Consider the following 22,688-nt stretch of genomic DNA (forward strand, 5'->3'; position numbering starts at 1 on the left):
ATTAGTCTCTATTTACCTAAAATTATATACAACACATATGTATCATATATATTATTACATATGCATATAATCATATATGATGATATAATATATCAATCATATAGACTATCAAACATATGTGTGTATTCAAGATGTTTCAAAATAATAATAGAATAAATAATATAGACTATTGATGTAGTCCTTTCTTATGTTTTCAGAGGTTGAAGGTAATACCCTATAGCTACTGAGACCACAATGGGTAATTTGAGCTGGAGCTAACCTGAATGCTTCATTCCTAAAGTCTATCTTTCACAGAACCAGAAAATACTTTGCAAGATGCTAACAGAAGGAAACAATTAGTAGCCCTAATCAGATGCAATATATGAGTCACAAAAATAACCAGCACAGCAAAATATCCAGAAAGGTGCAATAAGTGGTACTGATATGTTGGTTTTGATAATCAACAACTGTCTAATTGGATTAAGCTCATTCAACAGGAGGAAAAACATGCATTGTACTAAAAACCTAGCCAGCTTTCCAGGACTAGTGAAGTTATCGACATTAGAAAAAAAATCTGCTACGTCTACATTGCTGTACCAACAAACTTCCTTACTTCATTGTAAATCTTATTCTTTTATATTAACAGTAAGTTTAATTTAAAAAAAAATGCTTCTCTTTACAGCAAATATAGAACATCATAGCAAACTGCAAAAGGACACACAGAGAGACATTATCCCCAAAAAGTACAACTACATCACAAACCCTATATCCATGGATCAAGGAACATTATGGAAGAGTTGACAGAAACATTGTAAGAGACAGAACACCAAGAAGTCTGCTGTGAAACAGTCTATCCTATAAATAATAACATAAGGAAGACCAGAACATGACGGCATCAATAGACATACTAATGCAGAAGTTGCTGGGGGTGGGGTGGGTTTCCACAATATCCCTTCCTGAGAAAATGAACTAGAAGCAACTAATGGCTGCTGGGAGACAGAGAGTTAACCTTAACCCATCCCAGGAATGAGAAACCTTATTGGTTATCCAGTACAAAGTGATCAGCCCTTAAACCGTATACACAAAATCAGCAAACATGGACTCAGAGGTTGTATTTATATATTGGTCTATATATACACATATATGTAACACTAATAAAGAAAACAGGCTATCATTTTGGAAGTGGGGTGTTCTTGGAAGTTTTGTGAGAGTCTGGAGAGAAAAGAGGGAAGGAAGAAATGAAGTAATTCTATTTTAAATAAAAATGTATAATTTTTTAAAAATTATAAAATAAATAGTAATAAATATCTGTTTCATTCCGAAAGAATACCTGGATCTAAAATAATCAAACATTTAACTTCCCTTTTCTTAACACAGTCATTACAACCATGATTAACAACCATGAAGATCTTTTGGAAGATTCTGAGCAGTGCTGAGATGTTCACATAACACTCACTAAGGTGCCATAACCCTAGTCCACTGTCTAGCCATTCTGTCATGTTCTGCTCGGTTAGTCAAAAACTGAGTGTCAATACTTTTCACCAAAGTATCAGCAGAATTGTAAAATGTTAGCAGATAGAGAGGGAGACTTTTAAGATGGTTACTGCTAGGCTCCAGTTGTCTTTCACTACATCCAAAAATCAAACTGATTACTGAAATCAGTAACACATAAAACAACAATAACAAAGTATCAATGAAACAAAGAGTTGGTTCTTTTAAAATATCAGTAAAACTGATAAATCCTTACCTAAATTAACTAAAAGATGGAGAGAGAAGATCCAAGTTAACAAAATTATAAAAGAAAAGTGGGTTCATGACACTGTGGATATGCAGAGAATCACAGGAACATACTTTAAAATCCTGGACTACACAAAATTGGAAAAATCTGAACAAATAGATAATTTTCTTGATAGGTACCACTTGCCAAAGTTAAATATAGGTCTGAGAGACAGACCTATAACTCCCAGTGAAATAGCAACAGACAAAATGCCTCCCACCAAAAATAAATTAAACAAACAAACAAAAAGCCAAGGGCTAGATGGTTTTAGTGCAGAACTCTACCAGACTGTCAGAGAATAGTTAATGCTAACACTCCTCGTATTATCCCACAAAACAGAAACAGAAGGAACATTGCCCACTTTGTTTTAGGAGGCCACAGCTACCCTGTTACCAAAACCACACAAAGACCCAACAAAGAAAGAGAATTACAGACCATTTTCCCTCATGAACACAGATGCAAAAAGTACTCAGTAAAATAGCAGACAGAATACAAAAGCATATCACAATGGTTTTTAAAAGCTCTTGGTAGGACAGAATGTGCCAGTAAAGAGTTCAAATGAAAAAAAAAATTGTACTGTGTTTATTTATTAGTGCATTCCATACTAAATAAAGGTCAAATTACTTAATAATTAAAAATGCATGGTTAGTAATTTGGAGATAAAACTACAATCTCATTTTAAATACTGTCTTGCATTATTTTAATTGAGCAATCAACCATTCTATCATCACCACCTGTTTACTTAGGTATGTAGCACTCTGTATTAATGGGATATATACAGTGTGTAAATATATATATATATATATATATATATATATAGCACTTAAATATAGTTTGAATATTAGATGGAAATTAAGATTTATTACAAAAATCTGTGCATTTTATTCTAAATATGGTTTAACACCATTGATGGCTTGTATTTAATGCCTGCCATTTACTATAAGAGCTAAACATCTAACTTTCATTTAATATTTTACAACCATAATGTAAAATATTAGCAATATTGATGAATATTTTTCTTTATTTTTATATTTGTTTGTCTAATTATATTAATGCAAAGTCCAATTTTATTTCTCAGGGTAGCCTAGAGCTCACAGTGGAACCCATGGTTATTTCTTGTTTTTTTGAATGCCAAATGCCATTTATTGAAGGAGGGAGGATGTCTTAAATACAGGCTTACAGCACAATGGGAGAACCCTGGAGGGCAGAAGTTTGCTACTGACATTTTACAATCTTGCATCTAAACTGTTAATGCGCGATATGCAGGAAACGCAAACAAGGAACTTCCTTTAAGCATTCAGGAGGGTGGAACACAGCAGGGAATTAGCATAGGGAAGATATGAAGGTCAAGGTCAGCAAGCAAGAAAACAGTTACCTAAAACAGGGGCCAGGGCCCTACAGGTCCCCCCTTTTACTAAAAAATGAGCTTCTGACTTACGTTGTGTGGGACATTAGCAGGTCACCTTACCTGTCAAGGAGACACCTGCCCAGGCCACACAGGCACTAAGTCTTAGGTTTTTGAGCACCCCCCAGGTATTACCTGTCTCTGAATATTCATCTTACAGAATCATGTATGAGCTGCAGAGTTAACTGCTGTCAAAGATCTCAAAGTGGCACTGGGCTTGCAATCTGTGTGTTCTACACAGAAAAAACTTACAGCTATCTTTGGGTTTTTGCTTCTGGGTAACTGAAAGAACAAACGTGTAACTCTGTGAATGTTGATGTTTTCTCTGATACTTAATGCCTGGTTTAGACATAGTAAGTTACAACCCAAGGCATGTACTCAATTGGCCTCATTTCCTCAATTTGAGCTTTTTAGGTATCCTCACCAATGGTTAGTACTTTCAAAAACTATGATATTTATGAATAAAGCAGAAGCTAGGTAGTTTTACATTAAAATGAATGTCAAATTTATAATAGATATAACAGATCAAATAGACTAATCATTGCATTAGTGCTCATTCAGCTACCAATTTCAAAAGTTGTAAATACTGCTGAACTTATTGAAGAAAACTTTTTCAGTTGTATGGTTAATTATAATTTAATGTCCATAAGTAAAACAAAGTTTGTCTTTTGTCTGAACATCAAATTATATAAAGTGTGTTTCTTGTCGGCTCAGCTGCTTCAGTTCCAATTTCTTACCACCCTGCTAAGAATATGCAGTAAACAATTCACAAGCCAAAATTTACCATGGGGAATTCATCCTGTTGGCACCAAATAGACCGCAGGTTAGAGGAGGTCAGTCACCTTCAGATTGATGGCATGCAGAAAAGATTGATGTCTTCCAACATGGGCTTCTATGTCCTAAATTATGCTCAGATAAACAAAGAATTTGAAAATAATTAGCATGAAACTAAACTGCATTTGGAAGGGAATAGAGCAGTGGTTCTCAACCGGTGGGCCACAAACATTTTCACAGAGGTCAGCTAAGACCATCAGAAAACACAGATGTTTACATTACAAATAATAGAAAAATAACAGAAGCTGGGCAGTGGTGGCGCATGCCTTTAATCCCAGCACTCGGGAGGCAGAGGCAGGCGGAGCACTGTGAGTTCGAGGCCAGCCTGGTCTACAGAGCGAGATCCAGGAAAGGCGCAAAACTACACAGAGAAACCCTGTCTCAAAAAAACAAAAACATAAATAAATCTTTGCCGGGCGGTGGTGGCGCACGCCTTTAATCCCAGCACTCGGGAGGCAGAGCCAGGCGGATCTCTGTGAGTTCGAGGCCAGCCTGGGCTACCAAGTGAGTTCCAGGAAAAGGCGCAAAGCTACACAGAGAAACCCTGTCTCGAAAAACAAAAAAAAAAAAAAAAAAAAAAAAGAAAGAAAAAAAAAAAAAGAAAAATAGCAGTCATGAAGTAACAATGAAATTAACTTTAAGGATGGGGATCACCACAACGTGAGGAACTATATTGAAAGGTTACAGCATTAAGAAGGTTTAGAACCACTGGAATAGAGGAATATATTACTAATGTATTCAGATATTTTAATATAAATAAACTGTCATAATTTTTGTTTTATAAAAATACTTATATTAGAAACTATTTACTTATTTATAAAGAAGATTTAAATATGTAAATGCCTTGATTATAAAGTGATGGATTATTATCACAAATTTGCATATATTCACAACTTATCAAATACATGAATATACAGAGGTAGAAATATTTTGTAGTTGGGAATTTTCTGAAAATATTAATTAACACATTCCAGTATGTAATAATTTAATATTGAATGTTACTTTAAAAAGATTTAGTAAAGCATAGAACATTTAACAAATAATGTCTTGGATAAGCAGAAAAATGTCTTTCATGAAGATGAATCATAAAGTTGTGAGGATAGTCTCAGGTCATAGCCCTTAAGTCTTTTCTAAAGGAACCAAATAAATTATAAATGTCAGAACTGGAAAAATATACTTTGCAGATAGAGATGCATCTGTGCATTTCTAGTTTATTTCATAACAATTGTTTCTAGTCATTCATTGTTTATTTCAACTTTTTAACTTATATGTTGAACTAAACTTAATTGTACCTTGACTGGGAACTAGTGAAAATGGAGTATGTTTTGACATAAATCATCTTAGTTTCCTGATATCATGTAGATATTGTAGAGGTTTTTTGTTATTTTTTTCTGTTTAGTTTTGATTATAAGTCTGTCTCTGCAGCACGGATATGGTTTACTCCAAAAACAATGTGATGAAAAAAATTATTTCATTATCTCATAGCTATATATAAAAATATCTGAGCATGAGTGACTATATCTTTTCTTTCTAAGAACATGTAAGCATTATTTCCAGCATTATTTGTAGCTAGAAGTTTTCCTGTGTCCCGCCTGGTCCCTCAGCCACTCAGACCCAAATAAACATACAGAGGCTTATATAAATTACAAGTTACATGGCCATGGCCTAAGGCTCAAGCTTCTTGCTAGTTAGTGCTTATAACTAAACTCAGCCCATTTCTATTAATCTGTATGTTGTAGCAGGAATCTTAAAAGTTCTTATTAACAAATTCAAACCCGAGGCGAGTTATTGGGGTCCATGCTGGTAGATCAGAGAGACAGAACAAGCCACAGCTATCTCACCTCGCTGGATCCTCAGCTGGTCTTGTCTCCTCAGACTGGAGGCCTCTGAGTCCTCATCTGGAATGGGTCTCAGCTGAATTACTGCTCAAAAGCCTGAAACTTAACCAGCCACATGCTTAACCAGCCAAAAGCTTCTCGTTTCTGGTCCTCACGCCTTATATATCTTTTTGCTTTCTACCACCACTCCCTGGGATTAAAGGCTGGCTTTCTGGTATTAAAGGTGTGTGTCACCATGCTTGGCTATTTCCAATGTGGCCTTGAACTCACAGAGATCCAGAGGGATTTCTATCTCTGGAATGCTAGGATTAAAGGTGTGAGTGCCACCATTTTCTAGCCTTTGTATCTAGTGGCTGTCTGTTCTCTGACCCCAGATAAATTTATTAGGGTACACAATATTTTGGGAAACACAATACCACCACAGTATGTTGCCACGTGTTCCATGGCTTTACCTGTGTGCCATTACATGCTGCTCCATGGACAGCAGGATGGCATCTTCTCGTCTCTGCCTTTCTTCTTCCTGTCTCTCTCCTGGATTTCCCACCTGCCTCTAAGCCGCCTTGCCATAGGCCAAACAGTGTTATTTATCAACCAATCACAGCAACATATATTCACAGCATACAGAACTACATCACCCATCATTTTCTCTTTTCTAACCCCAGTACCAACCATAGAGGCCTGGAGGTCTGTACAGACAGACAGAAAGTGACAGAGCTGTGTAGGAAGAGGAAGAGAGGCAGCTGAGCTAAGAGAGCTAATGAGAGGTCAGAAAAGCAAGGCAATAATACTGGACAACTTTCAACTACAATTATTTCTTGCATTTTAGAAAACAATATAAGAACAAAGAAAGAGCCACCCATTGGAACTTGATAGTGTAACTGTGAATCTCAATTTCTAAAAGAAAAATAATTTAAAAAAAAATGACTGAAGTATTCTTAGAGAATGGAACAAGAGAATCAGTAGAAGGAATACCCCATAAAATGTTGTTAGAATATAAGAAGTCAGGCTGGAGAGATAGCTCAGTGATTAAGAACACAAGCTGCTCTCCCATAGGTCTTGCATTCAATTCCCAGAAAGAATGTGGTAGCTCATAACCATCTATAAATAGAATCTGTTGCCCTCTTCTGGCATACAGAGGACTCATACATAAAATGCAAATAAATAAAATTTAGTACAAAAGAGTATAAGGTAAGAAAACTATATTAAAGTATTTTTTAGAAGAAAAATTTGGTTAGTCTTAGATACATCACAATATCTTCCATTTATGCTCCAACTGAAAATAATTTTGTCTATGCATCAGTTATCTGTCATCATTGTAAAGTTTATAGAAATAAACCAATCATTGATAATTTTGAGACTTAGAATATATTTAAAATAAATATCTTTAAATTGTTTAATATTGTATTTCATCAAGATATAGCTTAGAAAATTTAAGGTCACAAGATGAACTCACATCAAAATTTTCCATTTAATAACTGAATGATGGGTGATTTTATAATTTTACATTATTCCTGTCACTGTGATAACATTTCCTGACCAAACCAGCTAACAGAAAGGGTGTTTATTTTGACTCACACACTGCTGTGGATATCTGTATGCTGTGAATGTGTTGCTCTGATTGGCTAATAAATACAGTGCTGATTGGCCAGTAGCCCGGCAGGAAGTAAAGGCAGAACAAAGAAAAAAGAGAATTCTGGGAAGTGAAAGGCTGAGTCAGGAGACACTGCAAGCCTCTGTTGCCATGAGAAGTAAGAGGTAAAGTATGGGTAAGCCACAAGCCACGTGGAAACTTATAGATTAATAAAAATGGGTTAATTTAAGATATAAGAACTGGATAGCAAGGAGCCTGCCATGGCCATACAGTTTATAAGTAATATAAGTCTCTGTGTGTTTACTTGGGTCCAAGTGGCTATGAGATTGGCAGGCAAAAGAGATTTGTTCTGACCACCAGCGGGCTGAGACACACAAAAAAAAAAAACTCTAGACACACACACACATACACACAAACACACACACACACATACACACAAACACACACACACACACACACACACACACACACACACACACGCAGTTTTAGAGTTTAGCTAATCATGGCTCAGGAGTAAATGTGGCAGGAACTTGAGGCAACTTCTTTCATTTCACCCACAGTCAGAAAGAAGAGAATGATTAATCCTAAACTTCCCTTTTTATGCAGCCCAAGATCCCAGTCCAGGGAAGAGTGCTACTCAGAGTGTATGGGTCTTCTCATGTCACTTAACTTCAGATCATCTCCGACAGGCATACCCAGAACTTTGCTGCCCAGGCTCTTCTACACATCATTGATTTTGCAATCACTATTAACCATCACACTTGTTAAGCCGGAATCAAATAATACACTTATAACTTCATTAAATGTCTAAGAATCATTCACCATAGTTGGGAGTATTTCTTTTGTTCTAAACTCTAGAGCTTACAAGACTTACATTGTTTGACATAAAATGTTAGGCAAATCTACTGAATAAAAAATGACCTTGTATTATACTATAGCTGCTTTTGTGCTCCATGTTCGATTGATTCATTTCCAATCATACATTTTATTCATTTGTGTTACTTAATTTTTTTAGCTTTATGCTGTAGAATGCATAGATAGTTAAAATTTATTTTCAAAGAAATTGTAGATGTACAATATGGGGATATTAGTGCCTCATTTTTTCCCTTTCTCCTATCATCCTTCCAACCCCTCTCATGCATCCCACCTGGTTTGCTCTTAAATTCATTGCATCTGGACTCTTTGTTAAACTGTTGTTGCATACGCACACGTTCTTAAATATATAAATTCAATGAGCTCAGTCTGATCAGTCTATATAATATTATATACATATAATATGATCTCAGGGCTCATCAATTGGTAGTAGATAACCAGTTGGTGGGACTTTTCCATGGGAAACACTATTTTCTGCCTCTCTCAGCATTTCTCAGAATTTTTCTTTCCCTGTAGATTTTTGTTTGTTTGTTTAACTCTGGTCGGGGTTAGTGAAGTCATGGATCTTGGAGGAGGACCAACTACCACCAACTTATGAAATCAATATAACTTCCAACTGCATTCTCTGTATTTATCCTTCTACCTACAGATAAGTGTAATTCTTTACCCTGAGCAAAGAAACTGTTCTTTGAAAAAAATGGAGACCATGGCAGAAAAGCAACTGATCAAACTACAAAAAGAAATGATCGTGCATTGACCATCCCCAACATATCTATCTACAAATACAATTCCTATATTTCATGAAGTTTGTGACAGAGAGTATGGAAATGAAAAGAGCCAGATGAACAAGAAGTCTGTTATGAGATGGAATCTCCTAGATACATCAGGGAAGCTACTCCCATGAAGGAACAAGCCACTGCCACTACCTCTTACTCACCAACTCCTCAGCCTGAAAAAGCCTTAGCGAAAAACTTTTAGTTCATCTCCTCATGTCTTATATACCTTTCTCTGTCCAGCCATATTACTTCCTTCTTAGTGCTAGGATTAAAGGTATGTGTGCCACCCAAGGACTGAGAGCAAGGGCATGAAACCCCAAGTGCTGGGATTAAAGGAGTGTACCACCACTGCCTGGCTCTGTTTCTCTCCCAGACTGAGTCAATCTCACATAGTCCAGGGTGCCTTTGAACTCACAGAGATCCAGATGAATCTCCGCCTCTCAAGTGCTAGGATTAAAAGTGTGTGCCACCACTGCCTGGGCTCTAAGTTTAATCTAGTGGCTTGTTCTGTTCTCTGATCTTCAGGCAAATTTTATTAGGGTATACAATATATCACTACAAAGTAATCTGAATAAAAATTATCCTTTCTATTAAATACTAAATTCAGCTTATATTTTCATTTCAATCAATTATTCTTTAAAAGTGTCTGTACCCTCAAAGCATTAATAATTTTTATCAAAGCATTGATAAAACCATTATATTAAAGATAGATGTACTAGTTAAATAATTTATATTTAGAATTTTAAATTATTATTTAGTATTCCGAAGTATATGTGTTTATTTTCTAGATTATTTTCTATTAGTTCAATTCACTATAAATAAATAGATTAATTAATTTACCACTGTTGATATTTGAAAAAAATATTTGTAATACTTCATTCATATATTTTGTAAATTTAGTTCTCTGATTCATTTTGAGTCGTAATTGTATTAGCCATTTTGGTTTGCCATTATGGTTACTGCCAACTGTATTTAATTTTATCTCTCCTTCCTACTATATATTTTGTTATTTCATCTGTCCATCAAGTTCTCAATCAAGAAGGAAGACACATATTCGTCATTATTACAGTCATAGTGAAAATAGCAGGAATGGAGCTAAATTCATTGTTGAAAGTAGCTTTTTGTTATGTTTTGTTTTATTGTTGTTTGTTTGTTTATTTATTTATTTTGAGACATGGCTTCAAATTTGCAAGGCCATCCTTAAAATCATGGTTTCTCCAGAGCTATCTCCTAAGAGCTGGTATTATAGACATACACCACCACATCTGGTTTTAATGTTGTTTCTCTCTTTTTTTTAAATTTTTTTTTCCTTTCACATACCAACCACATTCCCCCTACTTCTCCTTCTCCCACTTCCTTCCACCTCCCCCCCCATCCCACCCCCCATTCACTCCTCCGCAAACCTAGATTTTCTTCAAAATCAAATAGTGGTTTGATCATATACTTTTTACCTTCAGCAGATGTTCGGGTCTCTGGTGCCTCTGCTTTGTACCCTTTAGTTCTCATCATTCCCTGTCTTCCATTGCTGATCTCTGACCTGAGAGGCACACCTGAGTGATTCAGCCTCACTCATTCTTGTATGTATCTTATGTCTGAATCATGGAAGTGCTTCACTTGCTTGGTTTAAGCTTGTTTTCTGTTTATAACACTTAGTTTGACATTTGTTTAGCTTTTGAGATGACATATTCAGTTGCAAAAAATGAATTATCTGCCTTAAGCATAAAAGATTGTAGCTTAGTTTTAATACCCAAAAGCATCATACCTGATGCTCACTGAATGTTTCTCAGTGTGAATAGAATTTGCTGAACATTTATTATATATCAGCTAATGTTTTACATATCTCATCTAATAGTGAGCTGCTAAATGAGCATGTTACATAAGTATCACAGATAGCATTATGGTGATAACCAAGGGGGTTACATAAAATCATTGCTCTCCTTTAAAGTAAAAATTGAAAGGCACAGTGGCTTCAAGAACTTTTCAAAGGTCTCACAATGCTTAGTTTTCGAAGCAAGATTCAGAACTGTATATTATGGATCCCTGTGTACTTAACTGTTTTGCTAAACCTAAAAGCAAACACTTTGGAAAATTCTAAAATCACTGTTGTCATTAGGCAGAAAGTAGGCATAAGCTACCCTGCTTCAGAAGGCTTTATTAATTGTTCATACTGTGACAAAGTGGCATGCCTATTGTATTTCTATGAACTGTTTACAACAAAATCTGTGCTAGCATCTCTAAGCCTCTTTAACAAAGGTTGAAATAAGAAGAAAGCAATTCTGCTGTGTGCCTAGGGGAGAATAAGCTCTCTCTATGTAGCTTCATCTCCTGATGCACATTACTTGTGGGATGGCTGACTATTAGAATGAGCAAATTCCTCTTCCAGTTTTGTGAATCCATCTAAAGGATGCCTGAAGGTAAAGGTGAGTTATGTGGTATAATCTGAAAGCATAAAACTTTGTATGACTACATTTTTGACATGCCTGGCCTCGACAGCCTAGGAATTCATGTATTATACATGGAGAGACAGCCTGCAGTCCCAATAACTACTTGCTCTGTGAATGACAGCTATGAAAATACTGTCTATCACAGACTTAGATACAGTTTATAATGGGTGGATTTCTAATTAGTTAGCTTACACATGGTCTCCAGACTTCCTAATCCAAGACCCAATTAATATATGAAGTAGAACAATATTTATATTACTGATGTTGCTAACCATCATAACCCAGATAGCTAAAAATAAAACATAAGTCAGAAAATATACAGTCCAGTTTTAGCTTCCCAATTATTTAACCTCAGGCGTTTTACTACACATATTTGAGTCCTGTTTTATTTGCAAATTACCATGTTTGATTCTTAATTAAAATTTCAGTGTTTCAAAATGTATCCTAAAGTAGTTAAGTAAGCTTGGGCTTAGAGTCCTATGTGTCAAGATATTGGATATCAAAATCATATCAAGGCTTATTTCTGGCTTTGAAATTATAATTGTTCACATTTCTTACTTAAAGGGGTTTTCAAATACCAAATGTTCACTGTGTAATAATATTTCCTTTTATTAATTCTGAATGCTTGCTGATTTATTCTACTTTGTCTCTAATAATCCTAGTCATTTTGTGTTTTAGGAATAATTGAGTAATATATTAGCATGAGGTTAATATATTTCAAAGTTTTCATTATAGAAACCATATTCAAGAATTTTTCAGTACTGATATGCAGTTTAGAAACTTACAGAAACATATCTTATATAAGTAAAATGTAACTAAATATTTGTCTTAGCTAGTGTTCCATTGCTATGAAAAGACACCATGACCAAAGCAACTCTTAGTAAAGAAACCATTTATATTGGGGGCTTACTTACAGTTTCAGAAGATTAATTCATTATCATTATGGTATAAGGCATGGCGTCAGGGAAACATGGTGTTGGAGAAGTAGTTAAGAGCTACATCTTAATTTACAGGGAGCAGATAGAGAGTGTGTCAGACTTGGCTAGTCATGGACTTTTAAAACTTCAAAGCCTACCCCCAGAGACACAACTCCGCCAACAAGGTCATACCTTCTAATCTTTCCCAAACAATTCCACTAATCGGGACAGAGCATTAAAAAATATGAGCCTCTGGGAGCCATTCTCATGCAAACCAAAATTATATTCTTGAGCAAATCTTGCAAATCTTTCAAAATCAAATCCCTTATCTTAGGTCATATATATATATATATATGTATATATATGTATATATATACATATATATATGTATGTATGTATGTATTCTTGCAACACAATGGAAATTTTGGAAGAGACAAAGGTAGTTTTCAAGAAATCCTGTTTTCCATAGAAAGATTTATTACATTTTTTGTACATCATAACAGAAAGAAAATTTCAAATGTATGTAATTATTAAAAATTTTGAATGTTTTTTTTATGTCAACTAACATTGTTCTTTGTAGTTGGAAGTTTCTCTGGTCATGTCCAGCCTTTGGACGAATCTCTCCCACCCAAGCTCTCACAGCTGCTTATAAAATAATCACTCAGAGGCATAATTACAAATTGTATGGCCTATGGCTTTATCCTCTTGCTAGCTAGATCTTTCATCTCAAATTAACCAATTCCTACTAATCTACATGTTTCCACATGGTTGGGGCATTAGTGGTCTGCTGGCATCTTGTTGCTTTTTTGGCAGTGGGCTGGCATCTCTCCTGACTCCATCATCCTTTTCCTATTGTCTCTTTTAGATTTTCCTACCAGGCTCCATCCTGCCCTTCCATAGACCAATGCAGTTTTATTTATTATCCAATGGGAGACACACATATTCATGTCATACAGAAAGACATCCCACAGCACTTTCCCTTTTCTGTCTAATCAAAAAGTAAAGTTTTAACTTTAACATAGTGAAAGTATAAACTTTTTTTGTTGTTGTTGTTTTTGAGACAGGATTTCTCTGTGTAATTTTGGTGCCTGTCCTGGATCTCACTCTGTAGACCAGGTTGGCTTCAAACTCACAGAGATCCACCTGGCTCTGCCTCCTGGGGACTGGGATTAAAGGCATGCATCACCACTGCCTGGCTATAAAATTATATATAACAAAACAGTTATCAAATAAGAATTACAGTTACAATATCTAGTCTATTTGTTTTTGACAAAATTAAAGAAACATTCTGTCATCTTTCCTATTTTTGTGAGTCTAAAGTTTCATATCTAATTTATCTTTTATCATAACTAAGGATAACTGTAATTGTAACTATCTAGTCTTCAATTCCATCAAAGACCCCAAAAGGATATATTAACTAAGTAAACAGGAAGTGCATTGCAAGCAACTTCCATAATTCTAGAAATGACAGAGACGTCTGGCCACCTGGGCAGTCATCCAAAGTTGCTCTGTAATGTTGGGGTATCCATCTTCATCCTATATGCCTAGAGTTTCTCAGTCACTTCTCCCTGTGTCCTGCAGAGTGTCTGGCAGTCTCCTCTGCAAAGAAGGAAACTGAAGGATCATCTTGTCTTATTTTGGCAAAAATTCAGTGGTCATTTTCCAACAGGTCCTGTCTGTCCAGTTGATACAACATCCTGTCAAGCATTCTAGGCTAGGCACTTTTTTGCCCAGTGGCTAACTTTTGCCTCAAAGACAACAGACTCCATATGGAGTTTCTTTGATGCCCATCATCCTCTTTGAAGTAATTGGTACTGCCAGTAGTAGATATGTCTCATTGTCCAGAAAAGTCTAAGTTTTTAAAACATTTTAAATGCCATATACTGTGGGTCTTTGAAGTGTTTGAAGATTAGATTATCTACCTAATTGAAATATATCTATGTATACCTAGAAAACTTAACTAACATGACTATAAGTTTGATTATCATAGATGACTAATTACTTTGTATTTTTAAATTATATATTATAATTTTAAATGGTTTGCATAAACATACTTTAAACAAGTATATATATGTATATATATATATATATTTAACTTTAAATGTATATTATAAACCAAAATCCATAGCAATGTAACATTTTGAACAAGCTGTTGCTCTTTAAAAGCAGGTTCAATAATCTAACCTTTTTCCTATCATATCTATAGTTCTATATAAAATCTAATATATGTATTCTGATTATTCTCACCATTTACCCTCTTTTATCTGTGTCCCATCCTTGTCAATCTACTTTCATATCTACAAGTCCCTTTCCCATGTTTGTGTTCTTCTGCTTCATTTTATGACCCACTGACTTCAATGAACATCATCTATGTGGCCCTGCGTATAGAATTATCCATGGAGTCTGCTGAGCTCACCAATGGGTGTGCCTTTTAGATAATGACTCCCTACAGAATGGATTCAATTAGTACCCTATAGCTCTTCAGGGAGGAGTAGGCCCTCATATTCTCCTCCCACAGCTCCATGACTGGCTATTGACAAGTCCATTTTTAGGAGACCCAGTAAAGGCAACAATAGCTGCTTTGTGTCTTGCTTAGAAGATAACATTCACCTTCCATTCAAAACAAAATATTCTTCCCCAGGGAAGACCACATCAATTGGTTATCCAATAACAAATGACTATCTCTGAATGTATACATAAAACTAACACTACACAGAGTTATATATTAGGAATATTTATATGTATATACATATATGTGAATATATGTGTATTATATGTGCATGTGTGCACATAACAACAATTAATGAAAAAAAAGGCTATGTATTTGGAAAAAAGCAATGAGAGGTATATGGAAATGTCAGGAAGGAGGAAAGTGAAGGGGGTGATGTAATTACAATTTTGAAATAATATATAATTATTATAATTTATAATTTCAAAAATAAGTAAAATATAATAAAAAGAATTTATTTTCAAAAATAACTCCCCAAAAACTAAATGTTCTTCATCAAGGCCTACAAAAACATTTCTTTTAAATGATCTTTCTTTTTTTTTTTTTTTTTTTTTTTTTTTTTTTTTTGTGTGTGTGATATATATTTTTTATTTTACAATACCATTCAGTTCTACATATCAGCCATGGGTTCCCCTATTCTCCCCCCTCCCACGCCCTCCCCTTACCCCCAGCCCACCCTCCATTCCCACCTCCTCCAGGACAAGTCCTCCCCCGAGGACTGTGATCAACTTGGTAGACTCAGTCCAGGGAGGTCCAGTCCCTTCCTCCCAGACTAAGCCAAGTGTCCCTGCATAAGTTCCTGGTTTCAAACAGCCAACTCATGGAATGAGCACAGGACTTGGTCCCACTGCCTAGATGCCTCCCAAACTGATCAAGCCAATCAACTGTCTCACCTATTCAGAGGGCCTGATCCAGCTGGGAGCCCCTCAGCCTTTGGTTCATAGTTCATGTGTTTCCATTCATTTGGCTATTTTTTTTTCAATAATTGAGTAAAACTGAAATTTATTTTATGCCACAGTCGTCCTAGGGACCTCCATGCTATATATATAGCCTCTATGGTTCTATGGGTTGTGGTCTGATTGTTCATTTTATATCTAGAATCCACCAATGAGTGAGTACATACCATAACTGTCTTTCTGGGTTTGGGTTACCTCACTCAGGATGATTTTTTCTAGTTCCATCCATTTGCCTGCAAATTTCATGCTTTCATTGTTTTTCTCTGCTGAGTAGTACTCCATTGTGTATATGTACCACATTTTTTTCATCCATTCTTCCGTTGATGGGCATCTAGGTTGTTTCCAGGTTCTGGCTATTACAAATAGTGCTGCTATGAACATAGCTGAGCATGTATCTTTATGGTATGTATCAGCATTCTTTGGGTATATGCCCAAGAGTGGGATGGCTGGGTCTTGAGGTAGTTCGATTCCTAATTTTCTGAGAAACCGCCATATTGATTTCCACAGTGGTTGTACAAGTTTACATTCCCACCAACAGTGGAGGAGTGTTCCCTTTGCTCCACATCCTCTCCAACATTGGTTGTCATTGGTGTTTTTGATCTTAGCCATTCTAACAGGTGTAAGATGGTATCTCAGAGTTGTTTTGATTTGCATTTCTCTGATGATTAAGGATGTTGAGCATTTCTTTAAATGTCTTTCAGCCATTTGTAGTTCTTGTTTTGTGAATTCTCTGTTTAGCTCTTTTGCCCATTTTTTAATTGGACTGTTCAGTGCTTTGATGTCTAGTTTCTTGAGTTCTTTATATATTGTGGAGATCAATCCTCTGTCAGATGTGGGGTTGGTGAAGATCTTTTCCCAATCTGTTGGCTGTCTTTTTGTTTTATTGACTGTGTCTTTTGCCCTGCAAAAGCTTCTCAGTTTTGAGAGGTCCCATTTATTAATGGTTGTGCTCAGGGTCTGTGCTGTCGGTGTTTTATTTAGGAAATGGTCTCCAGTGCCAATGCGTTCAAGAGTGCTTCCTATCTTCTTTTCTATTAAGTTTAGTGTAACTGGATTTATGTTTAGGTCTTTGATCCACTTGGACTTGAGTTTTGTGCATGGTGACAGATATGGATCTATTTGTAATCTTTTACATATTGACACCCAGTTATGCCAGCACCATTTGTTGAATTTATTTTCAAAAATAACTCCCCAAAAACTAAATGTTCTTCATCAAGGCCTACAAAAACATTTCTTTTAAATGATCTTTCATTTTATATTGTGTATATAAAATTTCATTTTATAAATGGGAAATTATGTATATGTCCCAACACCTGTTCTTATGTAATGCCTTTTGATTTTAGTTGATTTATATAAAAACACAGACATCTATAGAGAAAAATCTATCTATATGGTGTCTTTCTGTTCTCATAGTTACTTTAAAATTATTTTTCATTATTTTTTATATTTAACCAGGGGTCTAAGTACATGAAATTAACAATTTATCTACTGACTCAAACTAAAGAGATTGAATTCAAAACGCAGGACATTTATCTGAGACATGATTAAGAAATATGTAAATTCATGGCTTCAGGTTGGCACAAAAATAGATCAGAAATGTCAAATTAAGAAATTCCCAAATAGATGGGTTCAGGATAACACTGAAAACTGTGGAAGCCACTTGCAGTTAGTAAGTCAATGTGTTTGAATTAAAATATGAAATAAATGAGTAGATTTTTTTCTTTACTGTAGTAATTTTTTTCTGAAAATAACTCTCCCTTCTAAGAGACTGAACTTTTGCAAGAACTTGAAATCCACTTAGTAATATGCTTTGAAGTCATTTATGACTATGTATTAAAATGGCCTACTGTGTACTGAGCCTGTGTAATTTTAACCTGGTTTGGAGAAAACAGTCCAACTAACCTTTCTATGCTTTAGACTTCTAATGCAATCAGCTTTTACACAAGAAGTTAAATGTATAGCTTTAATCTTAAACTATGTACTCTTCAATGCCCTGATCCAGTAGAATGTATGTCTGCATGAACATGATTCAATAATAATTTGTGAAAACAGCCAACAGACTGAAATGAATTTTAGAACAAATATCTTAAAATGTTGGGTGCTATATGTAGATGTAAGATGATAACAACTTGTTGTATTCTAGCATGTTATTTTTCATCAGTTGTAGGAGACAAAGCAAATTCTTCCCTTTCAAATCTCTGTTTCAGGTTTTTGTAGAAAATAATATCTCATTACTCCCCTGCCCTTTGTGTTCCCTGCTTTTCAATAATATAGAGCAAAGCCCTCTTTTAGGAAAAAACAGGCAACAAGACAGATTACATGGTCAAGCCTCATCAGCAGGCAATAAGAACAGACCAGGCAAGTACAATAGATAGAATACAAACTGGTCTGTGACCACAAACTACAGACAGCTGGGAGATCTCAGGTAAGACAGCTCCAGCTAACAGTCCTTAAAGCCTGCCAAACAGTACCAAAACATATTCCCTCCCCTGGGCACCATCTTCAGGCCCACAACTCCTGCTGCTTTACTGGAGGTCAGGCCCAAATTAGGCCTCTCAGGTAAGACACCACCTACCACATGCTAAAACTCCTTAAAGCTTGTCCAATAGCCCAAAACTTCACCCTCTCCTCCCCTGAGCTCCTTAGTCCAACCTATTCCTTTCACTAGAGACATCTACTTTACTAGAGGCCACACCAGTACTAGGGAACCCACACACCAAGTTGGTACCCAGATATCCAGAGAAACTACAGGTATTTGAAACCCCAGAGGCAACATTGGCACCCACACCACCTAACATCACTCAGGACACAGAATTCTAAGTAGAGACACCCTACGGGGAACTGAGGACTCAATGGTCACCAGATCTGCAGGCCACTCAATCCACAAGACCATAAAAGACACAGAAAAATATCCAAAACCATTCATTTAGGAAAAATAAATCAGAAATAAGCCCCCAAACCTATAACAACTCCAAATCCAGATGACTAGATACCAGCATAAGAACACAATCAACAATCTCGGTTGCTTGAGGGAGCAATGATTGAGATATCTTGATAGAGGGAGACATTATGGGTTTAGGGAAAAACCTGGTACTAGGGAACTTCCCAGGAATCCACAAGGATGACCCAGCTTAGACTACTAGCAATAGTGGAGAAGAGTGCCCGAACTGACCTTCTCCTGTAATCAGATTGGTGACTACCCTGAGGTCAATCATAGAGCCTTCATTCAGTAAATGATGGAAGCAGGTGCAAAGATCCACAACCAAGCACCAGGATGAGCTCCAGGAGTCCAGTCAAAGAGTGGGAAAGGGATTATATGAGGAAGGGCGGTCAAGATCATGATGGAGAATCTACGGAGATAGTTGAACCAAGCTTGTAGGAACTCACAAACTTTAGACCTACAGCTATGGAACCTGCATTGTACTGAACTAGGTCCTCTGCATGTGGGAGACAGTTGTTCAGCTTCATCTGCTTGAAGGGCCCCTGGCAGTGGGATCAGAAATCGTCCCTGGTGCATGAGCTGGCTTTCTGGAGTCCATTACTTATGGTGGGATGCCTTGCTCAAACTTGATACAGTCGGGATGGGCTTGGTCTTGCTTTTAGTGAATGTACCAGGCGTTGCTGACTCCTCATGGGAGGCCTTACCCTTTCAGAGAAGGGAATGGGGCTAGAGAGGGGAAGGCTGTAGGGGAGTGAGAGGAGGGATGAGAGAGGGATCTGTGGTTGGTATGTAAAATGAATTTAAAAAATTCTTAAATAAAAAAGAACACAATAGACAATAGTCATCACAATATGGCACCACCAAAGCACAGCTTTTCTACTACAGCAAGCCCTGGATATTTCACAGCTAAAGCACACACACACACACACACACACACACACACACACACACACAAATGATCTTAAGTCCATCTATGAAGATGATAGAAGCCCTTAAAGAAGGAATTAATCCCTTAAAGAAATCCAGGAAAATAAAAACAAACAGGTGAAGGAAATGAATAAAACTGTTCAAGACCTGGAAATGGAAATAGAAGCAATAAGGAAACACTAACTGAGGTAATCCTAGAGATGGAAAATCTAGGTAAGCAAAATGGAGCTATAGGCACATGCATCACTAACATAATACAAGAGAAGGAAGGTGGAATCTCAGGAATACAAGACACGATAGAAGAAATTGATACACTTGTCACAGAAAATTTCAAATCTAAAGAGTTCCTGATGCAAAACATCCAGGAAATTTGAGACACCATGAAAAGACCGAACCAAGAATAATAGGAAGAGATGAAGGAGATGGTTTCTAGGTTAATGGCCCAGATAATATATTTAACAAAATCATGCAAGAAAATTCTCCTAACCTGAAGAAAGAGATGCCTATAAATATACAAGTAGGTTACAGAACACTCAAGTAGATTAGACCAAAAAAGCAAGTCCCCACACATGTCATATAGTTATCAAAATACTAAATGTACAGAACAAACAAAAAATATTAAAACTCCAGGGGAAAAATCCAAGTAATATTTAAAACCAGACCTATTAGAATTAAACCTGACTTCTCAATGGAGACTCTAAAGACCAGAAGGACCAGGATAAATCTTTTCCAGACTCTGACAGACCACAGAAATCAGTCCAGACTATTATACCAGCAAAACTTTCAATCACCCACCGTAGTTAGAGAAAACAAGCTATTTCATAACAAAGTCAAAACTAAACAATATCTATTCACAAATCTAGCCATACAGAAGGTAGCAGAAGGAACATTCTACCCCAAGGAAGTAAACTAATCCCACAAAAACACAAATGGTAGATAATCTCACCCAGCAAAACCCAAAAAAGAGAAACAAAAAGAGGGAGGGAGAGAGAGGGAGAGAGAGAGAGAGAGAGAGAGAGAGAGAGAGAGAGAGAGAGAGAGAGAGAGAGAGAGACTCCTACCACTACCAACAACAAAATAACAGGAACTAACAATCATTGGTCCTTAATACCTCTCAATATCAACAGTCTCCATTCCCCAATAAAAAGGCACAGGCTAAGAGAAGGTGGCATACACGAAATGTACCTCAACATCAAAAATATATATTTATTTTCTCTTTTTTTAAATTACATATTTTGGTAGAGAGATATGAAAACCTAGACAGTAATTCTCTTTAGAGCTTTTTTCCTTCATTCCTACAACATGGGTCCAGATTTAGAATGGCATTAGCGTTTGTGATCTTTTCTTTTTGCTTATTATTTTCCTTGTCCAGCTTGTACTGAGGCAACGCGGTATTATAATCAAATGGTAGCCACTTTTTTTTTTAGGTTCTCAGCGTCAGATTTATTTCATTTTTTTAAAAATTGAAAGTAGAATGTTTTTCTTACATTGTGTATGCTGATTATTGTTTTCCCTCCCTCTACTTATCCTATTTCTTCCCTTCTTCCTCTCCCATTCAAATCTATTCTGTGTCTGTCTCTCCTTAGGAAACAAACAGGCTTCAAAGGGGTAATAATACCTTTAAATAAAATGAGATAAAACAAAAACTGATACATCAGCATAGGACAAAATAAACAAACAGAAGGAAAGGAGTCCAAGAGAAGGCTCAAGAATCAGACACCTACTCATTCACACTCTCAGGTATCCCCTAAAAACAATAAACTGGAAACCACAATGTATTCTCAGAGGACCTGGTGCAGACATATGCATACTCTGTCTATGCTGCTGCAGCCTTGGAGTTTATATAAGCTTTGCTCATGCTGACATGGAAAGCCTTGTTCTCCTTGTGTCCTCTGTCATCTGGCTACTACACTCTTTGCCTCTTCTTCTCCAGATTCCTTGAGCCCTGAGGTGAGGGATTTCCTGGAGGTATTCCATATAGAGCGGAGTATTCCATAGTCTCACACTCTGCATAATGTCTGGCTGTCAGTCTCTATATTTGTTCCCATTTGCTACAGAAGAAAGCTTCTCTGATAATGTCAAAGAACTAATTTATAAGTATAACAGAATGCCATGAGGAGTCATTTTAGAGCTACATTGTTTTTGATGTTGTTATTTTCTTAAGAGCAGTATTTGGTTTTACCCCAGATCTCTCAGCTATCTCCTCCCAGGTTAAGGATACATCCCAGGAAAGAGAGTCCCATGACACTGAACGTATAATTCCCATTATACTACCAAGGATAAAGGGACAAGTCCTAACCAAAGCCTCTTGACAGAAAAGGCCACTCTGATCCACATACTCTACGTGCAAGACTGATGGTTGGAACAGGCCTCTTCTTGCCTCTAGATTCTACTCACAAGTCTCGAGGGGGGGGGGGCGGCTGAGTATAGCTGCACAATGACTAGAAATGTTGACTTGCACTCCAGGTATTCTTGGTCTTACTTTCTCAATGGCCAGAGTTTAAACCATGCCACAGTTTCATTGCCCCTATCCCCAATTTAATCACAGAACAATTTATATGACAGTGCAATTCTTGACTCTCAATACCACTGAGAAATTTCCTTCATTGGTAAATATGGTCTCTAGCTTAGTAATCCCTAAAACAATAAATAAACAAATAAATAAAAAGAGAAATACAAGATACCAAAAGCCAAAACACAATGTCTAAACTATGAGGCTCTCAGTTTGGACAAGTGATGACTTGTTTTCAGAAATGACTTTGACTGTTTTCTTTTAAATGGCTACTAAGATCAGAAGTGCTGGTGGATGCTCTCTCTTGTTCTCTCTCTCTCTCTGTAGATATATATATGTATATGTATATGTATATACATATGTGTGTATTGTATACAATTACATATATTTATATGTGTGCATATATAGT

Source organism: Peromyscus maniculatus, chromosome 20, assembly GCF_049852395.1.
Source record: "Peromyscus maniculatus bairdii isolate BWxNUB_F1_BW_parent chromosome 20, HU_Pman_BW_mat_3.1, whole genome shotgun sequence".
Classification (NCBI taxonomy): domain Eukaryota; kingdom Metazoa; phylum Chordata; class Mammalia; order Rodentia; family Cricetidae; genus Peromyscus; species Peromyscus maniculatus.